Here is a 12,709-nt window from a genome sequence, read left to right on the forward strand (position 1 = left end):
TGGGGAACAATCAACACGTTTTCTTTGGTGAATTTTTCATTTTCTAAAATGTTTTATTCCGATTTTAATTTTCAGAAAAATCTAAAATTCCCACAAAAACAGTTTTCATTGTTCTTCATTCAGAATATACAATTTTCATTGTCATGGCATGCGAAAACTGAATATCCAACATTAGACTAAAATATATATATTTTTTAAATCAGAAAAAAACAATACTTTCCTATGGATATTTTGTCCCCCAAAAAATCGAGCAGTTGAAGCAACGGAGTTTAAATGTAATTTCATTATACATTCTGGCATGTAAAAGTACATAGTTTACATTTACACGATTTTGGAAGCCTTCGTTTCGGGCTTTATATACAAATGAATTAATTACCTGTGTACTACAGCCTGATTAATCAGACTATATTACAGTGTGGTCATAGAAGTCCTTGATCTCATGAATAAATTACACCAGCCCATTGTGCAACAGAAGGAAGCAGCTTCTTAGCTAGCTAGCTGGCTGGCTGGCTGAACTGTGGTGGCTAGAATTCGCACTGTAACGTTAGTGGAGAACAGAGCCAAGGAAAGTGCAGCCCTTCAATACAGCAGGCAAGCAGACCAGGCTGCCCGCAGTTATCACGCCAGTTAGCGACATTATTGAGAGGGTAGGGCAGGGTTATCCATCAAAGTAGAACGCTTGGGTGACGGACAATGCTACACCGTTTTAAAATTAATTGAATTAAAGCTGTACTTTATTGAAATAGCACTGATGGTGCCGAGCGCTGCGGAGGGTCGCTAGTTAATGTTAGCTGGTTAAGTAACGTTAGCCTAAACAAGTTTCCTAGATAGACGAGCCTGGACAACCTTTCGACATTTTAACGTTAGTTAGCTACAGTAGCAACTTGTCCTGAAAGCTAACGTTAGATAGCTACGTTATTTTATCAGTACAATTTATATTAATGAAACCGTGTCCCAAGCATCCAGAAAACGGGTTTGCGCATTACTGCCGCGGAGCTCAGACTGCAGCCACGCAGACCAACCCCGGGCAGTTGAAGTTGCAAGGTAAGCCAGCACCAGCAGCCACTTCACTCCATTGTCACTTAAAGCTAACGTTAGCTAGCATGTAGCTAAACAGCGAGCAGGCTAAACCATCATGTAGCTAGTTAGCTATAAAACCTATAGCTAGTGGTAGCACAGTACTGCCACATCATTGACTTTTGCTAACTAACGAGCTACATTTTGGTACAGGATATTTGTTACATCAGAGTTGTTTACTAACTAGCAGGGCACAGAGTTAGCTTGTTAGCCACAAATGGCCCAAGCCATTATTCGCATGTTATTCAATCGTCTCGTCATATATTTAGGAAAGTAACGTTAACGTAAGTAGGCTACGTAGTTACGATTTTGTCTTGGCATTGAACTACTGTCTCGTAAAATATCCAAATTCGTCTCAAGTGTTAGCTAATGTTAGCTGGCTAGCAACCATTTCGTAAACACTGTCACACTGACAGTTGCCTTTATTTATACCCCATTCAAAATGTCTTCAATTTATATTTTTTCCAATCATTGTGGTTTAAATATAACATAACTGTACCACTACAATATGAATAGGACAACGATAGTAGCGTGTGTTTACGAATGGGGGGTGACAATGGTCAGCTTTGCTAACGTTAGCGAATTTTTGTTGTCTTCATCGTTCGTTCAGATGAGAAGTAGCTAGTGATGTGCAGTTCGCGCACGATTCATTTTTTTAGTCATGATTCCGAGTGACTCGGTTCATTTTTGTCGTTCGTTTGACCTGCTGGAGACGTATTCCGAACATCAACTGTCTATTTGCATGTTTAAAACGGATCAGTGATCGCATGGTGCAACAATGAATGCAATTAATTTATTGAATGGTATGATGGACACTGCTTTGTAGAACCAACACATACACACAGCCTCTGTTCAACGAACTCGAGAACGAATCGTTTGGTTGCTGCAGTTCGCTAACGATAGGCTATTGTGCGAATCACTCACGGCAGTCAAGCGATGCATTCTGCCAAGTGTCTTTCACAATCTAGTCCGGTTGCGGCCACCACAAATACACCTCGTTTCAACTGTATCAAAACATTATCATTTGTATGCCTAGCAAACAACAAATGTAGATTGTTTAAAGCACACTTACAAGTCTGTCACAGATGAAAGCTCCAATAAGCCCCTTATGGGCCTATCGGACATGTGAACGAGAGGCTTGTAGAATTATGACTCTTGAGTTTTCAGTGGCATCAGTTCATCTAAAACTAGGGTGTAGAAATACACCCACCAGTTGAAGCTCATTTACTGTACTGCTATTTGGAGAACCGCAAAAAAATAAAATGTTCCTCCCAATACATTATGTATGTATGCAATAGGCATGCCCCTTTAAAAAAATGCAGGATTAAGGGCAGAGAGAACCCTTGGTTTACTAAGGAATTTACAAAAATCATAAGGGAACGAAATGCTATGTGGGCTAAAGCAAGAGGGACTGGTTTGGCAGATGATTGGATGGCTTTTAAACATCTTCGAAATATGGGTGTGGCTATGATCCGTAAATTGAAAGCAGGCCACTACCTGAAATCTACTTCACAAAATGTAAATAATGCATCCAAATTTTGGCAAGTAGTGAAAGGTTTGGAGTGCAGAAAAGATACACTGCTTCCTAAACAATTGTTGGTCGACACTCAGATTGTAACTGAGAGAACCTCCATTCTGAAAGCCTTGAACAAGCATTTTTTAGATGCAGGCAGTTTATTTGAAAAGGTCAAAGGTATAATTGAGCCCCCTATAAATTTACCTGACACCCCTGTGCACTCCTTCACCAGGTTTTCCTTTTCATCCTTCTCTGTTTCGGAAGTGTGTAAAGCCCTGAAAGAAATTGATTTAAAAAATCCCCTGGCCCTGATGAACTAGACCCCCGCCTCCTACACCTAGCCGCTGACATCTTTGCTCCCCCTTAACATGTATTGTTAACCTCACGCTTGATGTTAAGGAAATCCTCAAGTTATGGAAATCTGCTTTTGTACTGCCTCTCCTGAAAGGTGGAGATCCTTCGCTACTTGACAACTATCGACCCATTTCAAAATTGTCTGTACTATCAAAGGTACTGGAGTCCTTAGTTAGTAGGCAGCTAAAGACCTACTTCCAAGAAAACAATATCTTAAATGGAATGCAATCAGGTTTTAGGTCCGGCCACAGCACTGTTTCAGCAACATTGAAGGTTTTAAATGACATCCACTGTGTTCTTGATAAGAAGTTACATTGTGTGTCTGTTTTCATTGATTTGTTGAAGGCATTTGACACCGTGGACCATGCTGTGTTAGTGCAAAGGTTAAAATGTTGTGGAATTACTGGTCATGCTCTAGATAAGTAATTTATAAACCAATCAAATTGTACACAATGTGTAATGGCGGATGGTTGCAAATCTGAGTCCATAGAGGTGTGCTCAGGTGTTCCGCAAGGTTCTATTTTGGGCCCACTGTTGTTCATTTTGTATATCAACAACATTGGGGATCTTATTGAAACAGCGGATGTTCATTTTTATGCAGATGATACTGTTCTTTATTCAAGTGGTAGTAGTTTATCTTTAGCTTTTGAAAATGCCCAAAGAGCATTTAACATCATACAACAGAATCTGTATGATTTAAAGCTGATTCTAAATTCGGGTAAAACAAAATGCATGGTATTTTCAAATGCCAGGCATGTTACAAATCATGTCATTGCAAGTTAAAGTATATAGAGCAAGTTAAAGTGTACAAATATTTGGGTGTGTGGGTTGATGATAAGCTGAGCTTCACTGTGCATGTAGAGAACTTAATAAGGAAGCTCAAGCTGAAAATAGGATTTTATTACAGGCATAAGGCTTGTTTTTCTTTTGAGGCCAGGAAGAAGCTTGTACGATGTACATTACTGTCGGTTTTAGATTTTAGTGATGTTATATATATATATGCAGGCCTCAGCCACTACCCTGAGAGCACTTGATTCAGTGTATCATGCAGCCCTCAGGTTCATTACAAATCAGAAACGTCTAACACATCATTGTGATCTCTACAGCGCTGTTGGCTGGTCGTCATTGACCTTGCGTAGGCTTAAACACTGGTATACACTGATTTATAAGGCCATATTGGGTAAAATGCCATTTTATCTCTGTTCTTTTTTAGTTAGGTCAGTAAATAAGTATCAATTACGGTCCCATTCTGATTTGCTTCTAACAGTACCAAAAATTAGAACAGGTCATGGTAGAAATAGTTTTAGTTACTTAGCACCGTGGTCCTGGAATTCTCTTTTGAACATTTTAAAATGTGGTGATCTAGTTTCGTTGGCGGAGTTCAAACACTTGATCGATGTATATATTATAGAAGAGTGTAATTGTTTTTAGGCCAGCTGTTTTTAGTCAAGATGTTTGTGTTTTTAAATGTATTATGTTTTTGTTGTACTGTATGTGTGTTTAGTTTTGTTTAATGTTGTGTGAGTGTATGTAATTTGTTTTGTCTGAAACGTTGTTCCCCTTGCTGCTATTGGACCAGGTCTCTCTTGGAAAAGAGATATTTATCTCAATGAGAATGAACCTGTATAAATAAAGGTCAAATAAAAAAAATATAAATTATCACCAGTATATTAGGTTTAAAGGTCTGTGGAATGGTGTGTACAATGTACTTACTACTCAACCTCATCATACATAGGCTACATTGACCAATTTAGCCTACTTGTAGGACAGCGTGGAACAGTATAGCTTCCATCCCTCTCCTCGCCCCAACCTGGGCTTGAACCAGGGACCCTCTGCACACATCAACAACTGACACCCACGAAGCATCGTTACCCATCGCGCCACAAAAGCCACGGCCCTCGCAGAGCAAGGAGAACAACTACTTCAGGTCTCAGAGCGAGTAACGTCACCGATTGAAATGTTATTAGCGCGCACCACCGCTAACTAGCTAGCCATTTCACATTGGTTACAAGCACAACATGAAATAGATGCATAATACACGCTATCAAATACCGACATCAATGTGAAAGTAACCTGAGCATAAAACAGCTGACTGCGAATTCAAACTATGCCAGATAAACCCTACACATGCATTGAAATAAAAGGCATACGTCAAAGCAATTACTTAGGCCTTCAATCGACAAGGATGCATAAAGACAAACAAACTCGACCAAGGAATTAAGAAAAATCTACACATTAAGGCCGCATATGTGATTCAGCACCACTAAATGGAAAGTGCCTTGATACAGGTAGGCGTAGTGGAGCACTGTGGGGTGTGGCTGAATGGACAGTGTCTCTGTCTAGTAGCCAGCTACAATTAGGTTATGCAGTTAGACATTTTCTGTGCACAGTTGAATAGCCCGCAATGCTTATATGAAAATCATAACTGGCACTCAGATTTTTTAAATTGTAAATTGTCAGTCATATGACAAAGGTTGCACACCCCCTGCTATAGGCTATATATTTAATTAAATACAATTTTATTGGTCACCTACACCATATTTAGCAGATGTATTGCGGATGTAGCGGATTGATTGTGTTCCTAGCTCTAAAAGTGAAGTAGTATCTAACAAGACACACATCTCAAAGTAAAATCATTTAAGAAATATATAATTATTAGGATGATCAATGTCGGAGTGGCATTGACTAGAATACAGTATGTTAACATTATTAAAGTGACCAGTGATTCCATGTATATTTACATAGGGCAGCAGCCTCTAAGGTGCAGGGTTGAGTAACCGGGTGGTAGCCGGCTAGTGATAGTGACTAATTTCAGGGCAGGGTACTGGGTTGAGGCCGACTAGTGATGGCTATTTAACAGTCTTATGTCCTTGCGGTAGAAGCTGTGTTTCAGTCTCTCTGTCCCAGCTTTGATGCATCTGTACTGACCCCGAGTTTTGGATGATAGCGGGGTGAACAGGCTGTGACTTGGGTGGTTGATGTCTTTGATGATCTTTTTGGCCTTCCAGTGAAATTGGGTGCTGTAGGTGTCCTGGAGGGTGGACAGTGTGCCCAGTAATGTGTTGGGGAGACCCCCCTCTGGAGAGCCCTGCGGTTGTGGGCGGTGCAGTTGCCATACCAGGCGGTGATGCTCTCAATGGTGCATCTGTAAAAGTTTGTGAGGCTCTTAGGGGCCAAGCTGAATTTCTTCAGCCACCTGAGGTTGAAGAGGCGCTGTTGCGCCGCCTTCACCACACTGTCTGTGTGGGTGGACCATTTCAGATTGTCAGTGATGTGTATGCCAAGGAACTTGAAGCTTTTCAGCTTCTCAACTGCGGACCCATCGATGTGGATGGGGGCATGTTCCCTCTGCTGTCTCCTGAAGTCCATGATCAGCTTCTTCATTTTGTTGACGTTGAGGCCCACTCTGCCAGGGCCTTCACCTCCTCCCTATAGGCTGTCTCGTCATTGTTGGTAATAAGGCCTACTATTGTTGTGTCGTCTGCAAACTTGATGATCGAGTTGGAGTTGTGCATGGCCACCCAGTCATGGGTGAACAGGGAGTACTGGAGGGGGCTGAGCATGCACACTTCTGGGGCCCATGTGTTGAGGATCAGTGTAGTAGAGGTGTTGTTGGGGGCGGCCTGTCAGGAAGTCCAGGACCCAGTTGCACAGGTTGGGGTTCAGACCAAGGGCCCCAAGCTAGGAGGGTACTATGGTGTTGAAGGCTGAGCTGTAGTCAATGAACAGCGATCTTACATAGGTATTCCTCTTGTCCAGATGCAGTGTGATGGCGATTGCATCGTCTGTGGATCTATTGGGGCGGTATGCAAATTGAAGTGGGTCTAGGGTGTCAGGTAAGGTGGAGGTGATATGATCCTTTACCAGCCTCTCAAAGCACTTCATAATGACAGAAGTGAGTGCTACAGGGCGATAGTCATTTAGTTCAGTTACCTTTGCTTTCTTGGGTATAGGAACAATGGTGGACATGTTGGAGCAAGTGAGGACAGCAGACTTACCCACGTCGGCCATGGAGAATGAGCACCCACAGTCTTCAGGAGCGGGCTGCATCGGTGGCACTGTGTTATCTTCAAGGAGGGCGAAGAAGGTTTTTAGCTTGTCCGGGAGCAAAGCGTTGGTTTCCGCAACGTGGCTGGTTTTCCCTTTCTAATCCGTAATTGTCTGGAGTCCCACCTTGCCATGGGTAAATGTGCTGGTTCACACTTTCAGTTTTGTGTGAATGCTGCCATCTATCCGTGGTTTTGGGTTTGGGAAGGTTTTAATAGTCACAATGGGAACAACATTCCCTATACACTTCCTGATGAACTCAGTCACCGTGTCAGTGTATACGTCAATGTTATTCTCAGAGGCAACCCGGAATATATTCCAGTCCGTGTGATCAAAACAATCTTGAAGCATGGATTCGGATAGGCCAGACCGGGGTTGAATAGACCTTAGCACGGGTACTCCCTGTTTGAGTTTCTGCCTATAGGAAGGGAGGAGTAGAATGGAAACAAAGGATCCAATTCGGGAAAGTGTAATTTTTTTATTTTACCTTTATTTAACTAGGCAAGTCAGTTAAGAACAAATTCTTATTTTCAGTGACAACCTAGGAACATGGGCAGAACTACAGATTTTTACCTTGTCAGCTCGGGGATTCAATCTTGCAACCTTTCAGTTACTAGTCCAACGCTCTAACCACTAGGCTACCTGCCGCCCCTATTCATGGATGCCAAAGGAAGCCAGACTTCCCTGAAAAAAAACACAAAATACTTTATTCTTTAGCCTCTGTGTTTCATAAATGTTCTCCAATTTGCAAGAGGCTGAATGTATTTCACCAGAGAAAGCATCCGAGCGAACATAACAGTGCCCCCCTGTCTCACTATGTGTAGCGTATCTGCCTGATGCTGTCCAGTCAGAAAGAGTATGACATTGTTGCAGCCCGTAGCATTGAATGCAAGGGAAGCCAGCAAGCGTTTCGCCTCCCTTGATAATTGTTTAAAATAAATTATAGCCAATCATCACTACGCTAAACTGAGTGAGCTCAGCTGTGAATGGTCCTGGCGCACCAAAAAAAAAGTGTCAAGGGAAGCCAGTTTGGATTCGGCTTCAGACCAATCACATCACAAGCCAAATTACATTATTTCCAGAAAAGAAAAGTGAATTGTTGTTGTTCTCCGGTGGCTGGCTGGCTAGCTAGCTAAAATCGTCCCTTTCCTAAATTAGACATGGATTGGGATTTGGACTTATGGTTTGACTTAATTCTCTGTACTGTCCACTGATTATAATGGCGACTCTGATCCAACCATACATTTCATACATTTTGCACCTGGCCTGAGAGCATGGAAGTTCAACATGTAGCTAGATGTAGCCAGCAAATATTTCAGCCAGGTAGCCTAGGACAACAAAAACTAAAAGCATGTACTGTATGACAGCGTCATAGACCGTTTAGCCAACATGAAAGAGGAGCATGGCATTGGCGTTTCTCTACATGTAGGGTGAGTCAACATGTTTTTTTCTACTTGGGCACACACACACACTCACATCAGTGACATGGACAGCCACATCATATTTAGTCTACATTGAATGGACAAAATGTTGGTATCTTTTAGTTACCACTGTATTACATTTACATTTACGTCATCTAGCAGACGCTCTTATTCAGAGGGACTTACAAATTGGTGCATTCACCTTATGATATCCAGTGGAACAACCACTTTACAATAGTACATCTATATCTTTTTGGGGGGGAGGGTTAGAAGGATTACTTCATCCTATCCCAGGTATTCCTTAAAGAGGTGGGGTTCAGGTGTCTCCGGAAGGTGGTGATTGACTCCGCTGTCCTGGCATCGTGAGGGAGCTTGTTCCACCATTGGGGTGCCAGAGCAGCAAACAGTTTTGACTGGGCTGAGCGGAAACTGTGCTTCCGCAGAGGTAGGGAAGCGAGCAGGCCAGAGGTGGATGAACGCAGTGCCATGCTTTGGGTGTAGGGACTGATCAGAGCCTGAAGGTACGGAGGTGCCGTTCCCCTCACAGCTCCGTAGCCAAGCACCATGGTCTTGAAGCAGATGCGAGGTTCAACTGGAAGCCAGTGGAATGAGCGGGGTGACGTGAGAGAACTTGGGAAGGTTGAACACCAGACGGGCTGCGGCGTTCTGGATGAGTTGTAGGGGTTTAATGGCACAGGCAGGGAGCCCCGCCAACAGCGAGTTGCAGTAATCCAGACGGGCGATGACAAGTGCCGGGATTAGGACCTGCGCCGCTTCCTGTGTGAGGCAGGGTCGTACTCTGCGAATGTTGTGAGAGCATGAACCTACAGGATCGGGTCACCGCCTTGATGTTAGCGGAGAACGACAGGGTGTTGTCCAGGGTCACGCCAAGGCTCTTAGCACTCTGGGAGGAGGACACAATGGAGTTGTCAACCGTGATGGTGAGATCATGGAACGGGCAGTCCTTCCCCGGGAGGAAGAGCAGCTCCATCTTGCCGAGGTTCAGCTTGAGATGGTGATCCGTCATCCACACTGATATGTCTGCCAGACATGCAGAGAGGCGATTCGCCACCTGGTTATCAGAAGGGGGAAAGGAGAAGATTAATTGTGTGTCGTCTGCGTAGCAATGATAGGAGAGACCATGTGAGGATATGACAGAGCCAAAAAAAAAAAAAGCCTATGGGAGCCGTAGGAAGTGTCACGTTATAGCAAAGATCCTCAGTCTTCAATAAAAAGAGCCAAGATGAACAACAACTTGTCAGACAGGCCACTTCCCATATAGAATCCTCTCAGGTTTTTGCCTGCCATATGAGTTCTGTTATACTCACAGACACCATTCAAACAGTTTTAGAGACTTTAGGGTGTTTTCTATCCAAAGCCAATAATTATATGCATATTCTAGTTACTGGGCAGGAGTAGTAACCAGATTAAATCGGGTACGTTTTTTTTATCCGGCCGTGTCAATACTGCCCCCTACCCCCAACAGGTTAAGGACATTACATCAAAGTTGGATCAGCCTGTAGTGTGGTTTTCCACTTTAATTTTGAGTGTGACTCCAAATCCAGACCTCCATGGGTTGATAAATTGGATTTCCATTGATTATTTTTGTGATTTATTGTTTAAAGAAAAGTATTTAATAAGATTATTTCTTTCATTCAGATCTAGGATGTGTTTAAGTGTTCCCTTTATTTTTTTGAGCAGTGTATATATATATATACACTACATAACCAAATGTATGTGAACACCTGCTTGTCGAACATCCCCCCCCCCCCCAGCCCTGGACCATTATTATTCCCCCACCAAATTTTAAAGTTGGCACTATGCATTGGGGCAGGTAGCGTTCTCCTGGTATCCGCTAAACCCAGATTAGTCCGTCTGACTGCTAGATGGTGAAGAGTGATTCATCGTTCCAGCGAACGCGTTTCCACTGATCCACTGTTTCCACTGATTAGGCTTGTGTGTAGCTGCTCGGCCATGGAAACCCATTTCATGAAGCTCCCGACGAACAGTTATTGTGCCTTCGTTGCTTCGAGGCAGTTTGGAACGCGGTAGTGAGTTGCAACCGAGGACAGATTTTTATGTGCTACACGCTTCAGCACTCGGCGGTCCCGTTCTGTGAGCTTGTGTGGCCTACCACTTCGCGGCTGAGCTTTTGTTGCTCCTAGACATTTCCACTTTACAATAACAGCACTTACAGTTGACCGTGGCACCTCTATCAAGGCAGAAATTTGATGAACTGACTAGTTGGAAAGGTGGCATCCTATGACGGTGCCAGGTTGAAAGTCACTGAGCTCTTCAGTAAGGCCATTCTACTGTCAATGTTTGTCTATGGAGATTGCATGGCTGTGTTCTTGATTTTATACACCTGACAGCAACGGCTGTGGCTGAACTAACCAAATCCATTAATTTGAAGGGGTGTCCACATACTCTTGGTCATGTAGTGTATACTAGGCGCACTTGATCTCACATGCCCAACTAGAAGAGGACAGGTAGGCTACTGAAGTTGACGCAGCGTATTTTGAGTGTGTGTGAATAATGCGATAAAGATCAAGTCACATTTATTTATGAAGCCCTTCTTACATCAGCTGATATCTCAAAGTGCTGTACAGAAACCCAGCCTAAAACCCCAAACAACAAGCAATGCAGGTGTAGAACCACGGTGGCTGGGAAAAACTCCCTAGAAAGGCCAGAACCTAGGAAGAAACCTAGAGGGGAACCAGGCTATGAGGGTTGGCCAGTCCTCTTCTGGCTGTGCCGGGTGGAGATTAATACAGAACACGGCCAAGATGTTCTATTGTTCATAGATGACCAGCAGGGTATAATAATAATAATAATAATAATAATAATAATAATAATAATAATAATAATAATAATAATAATAATCATCACAGTGGTTGTCTACTTCATCCACAAATGTTGTTTTGGTTCAAAATAATCCATAGTTATGTTTAAATATCCTCTGTTTTGTTCTTGCGTTCAAGACACTATCCGAATGGTGACGCGTATCGTGACAAATTTCAAAATATTCCATTACTGTACTTTGAAGCATGTCAAACGCTGTTTAAAGTCAATTTTTATGCGATTTTTCTCGTAAAAAAGCGAAAATATTCCGACCGGGAGACGTCCTTTCCGTTCAAAGACTCAAAATCTAAAATGGACTCTTCACGTGCACGCGCACACCCGTCTCATTGGTCTCAGATCGACCACTTACCAAATGCGCTACTGTTTTTCAGCCTGGGACAGCAGAGTCATCATTCAACGTTCTGGCGCCTTCTGAGAGCCTATGGGAGCCTCAGAAAGTGTCACGTTACAGCAGAGATCCTTTGTTTTCAATAAAGAGAGTGTAGAAGGCCAAGAAATGGTCAGAGAGGGCACTTCATGTACAGAATCTTCTCAGGTTTTTGCCTGCCATATGAGTTCTGTTATACTCACAGACACCATTCAAACAGTTTTAGAAACTTTAGGGTGTTTTCTATCCAAATCAAACAATTATATGCATATTCTAGTTTCTGGGCAGTAGTAATAACCAGATTAAATCGGGTACGTTTTTTTATCTGGATGTGAAAATACTGCCCCCTACCCTAGAGAGGTTAACCTCTCTGGGCTAGGTGGGACACAATCGTCCCACATACGCAACAGCCAGTGTAATCCCGTGGCGCGATTTTCAAATACCTTAGAAATGCTATTACTTCAATTTCTCAAACATATGACTATTTTACACCATTTTAAAGACAAGACTCTCGTTAATCTAACCACACTGTCCGATTTCAAAAAGGCTTTACAACGAAAGCAAAACATTAGATTATGTCAGCAGAGTACCCAGCCAGAAATAATCAGACACCCATTTTTCAAGCTAGCATATGTCACAAAAACCCAGAAGACAGCTAAATGCAGCACTAACCTTTGATGATCTTCATCAGATGACACACCTAGGACATTATGTTATACAATACATGCATGTTTTGTTCAATCAAGTTCATATTTATATCAAAAACCAGCTTTTTACATTAGCATGTGACGTTCAGAACTAGCATACCCCCCGCAAACCTCCGGTGAATTTACTAAATTACTCACGATAAACGTTCACAAAAAACATAACAATTATTTTAAGAATTATAGATACAGAACTCCTTTGTGCAATCGAGGTGTCCAATTTTAAAATAGCTTTTCGGTGAAAGCACATTTTGCAATATTCTGAGTACATAGCCCAGTCATCACGGCTAGCTATTTAGACACCCACCAAGTTTAGCCCTGACCAAACTCCGATTTACTATTACAAAAGTTTGATTACCTT

At 42.5% G+C, this 12,709-nt stretch overlaps 1 protein-coding gene across 2 annotated transcripts in view; it reads left to right on the forward strand.

Moving 5' to 3' along the window:
• Positions 1-493: 493 nt before the first annotated feature.
• Positions 494-12,709, forward strand: part of LOC106587026 (zinc finger MIZ domain-containing protein 2) — a 91,183-nt gene continuing 78,967 nt past the window's right edge. The window contains exon 1 of one of the 2 annotated variants that reach the window (XM_014174873.3): positions 494-1,044. The gene's annotated coding sequence lies outside the window, so the exon portion shown is untranslated. The remainder of the gene's footprint in view (positions 1,045-12,709) is intronic. The other variant, XM_014174871.3, reaches the window with a different exon arrangement.

This window comes from Salmo salar, chromosome 26 (genome assembly GCF_965601325.2).
Source record: "Salmo salar chromosome 26, fSalSal1, whole genome shotgun sequence".
Taxonomy (NCBI): domain Eukaryota; kingdom Metazoa; phylum Chordata; class Actinopteri; order Salmoniformes; family Salmonidae; genus Salmo; species Salmo salar.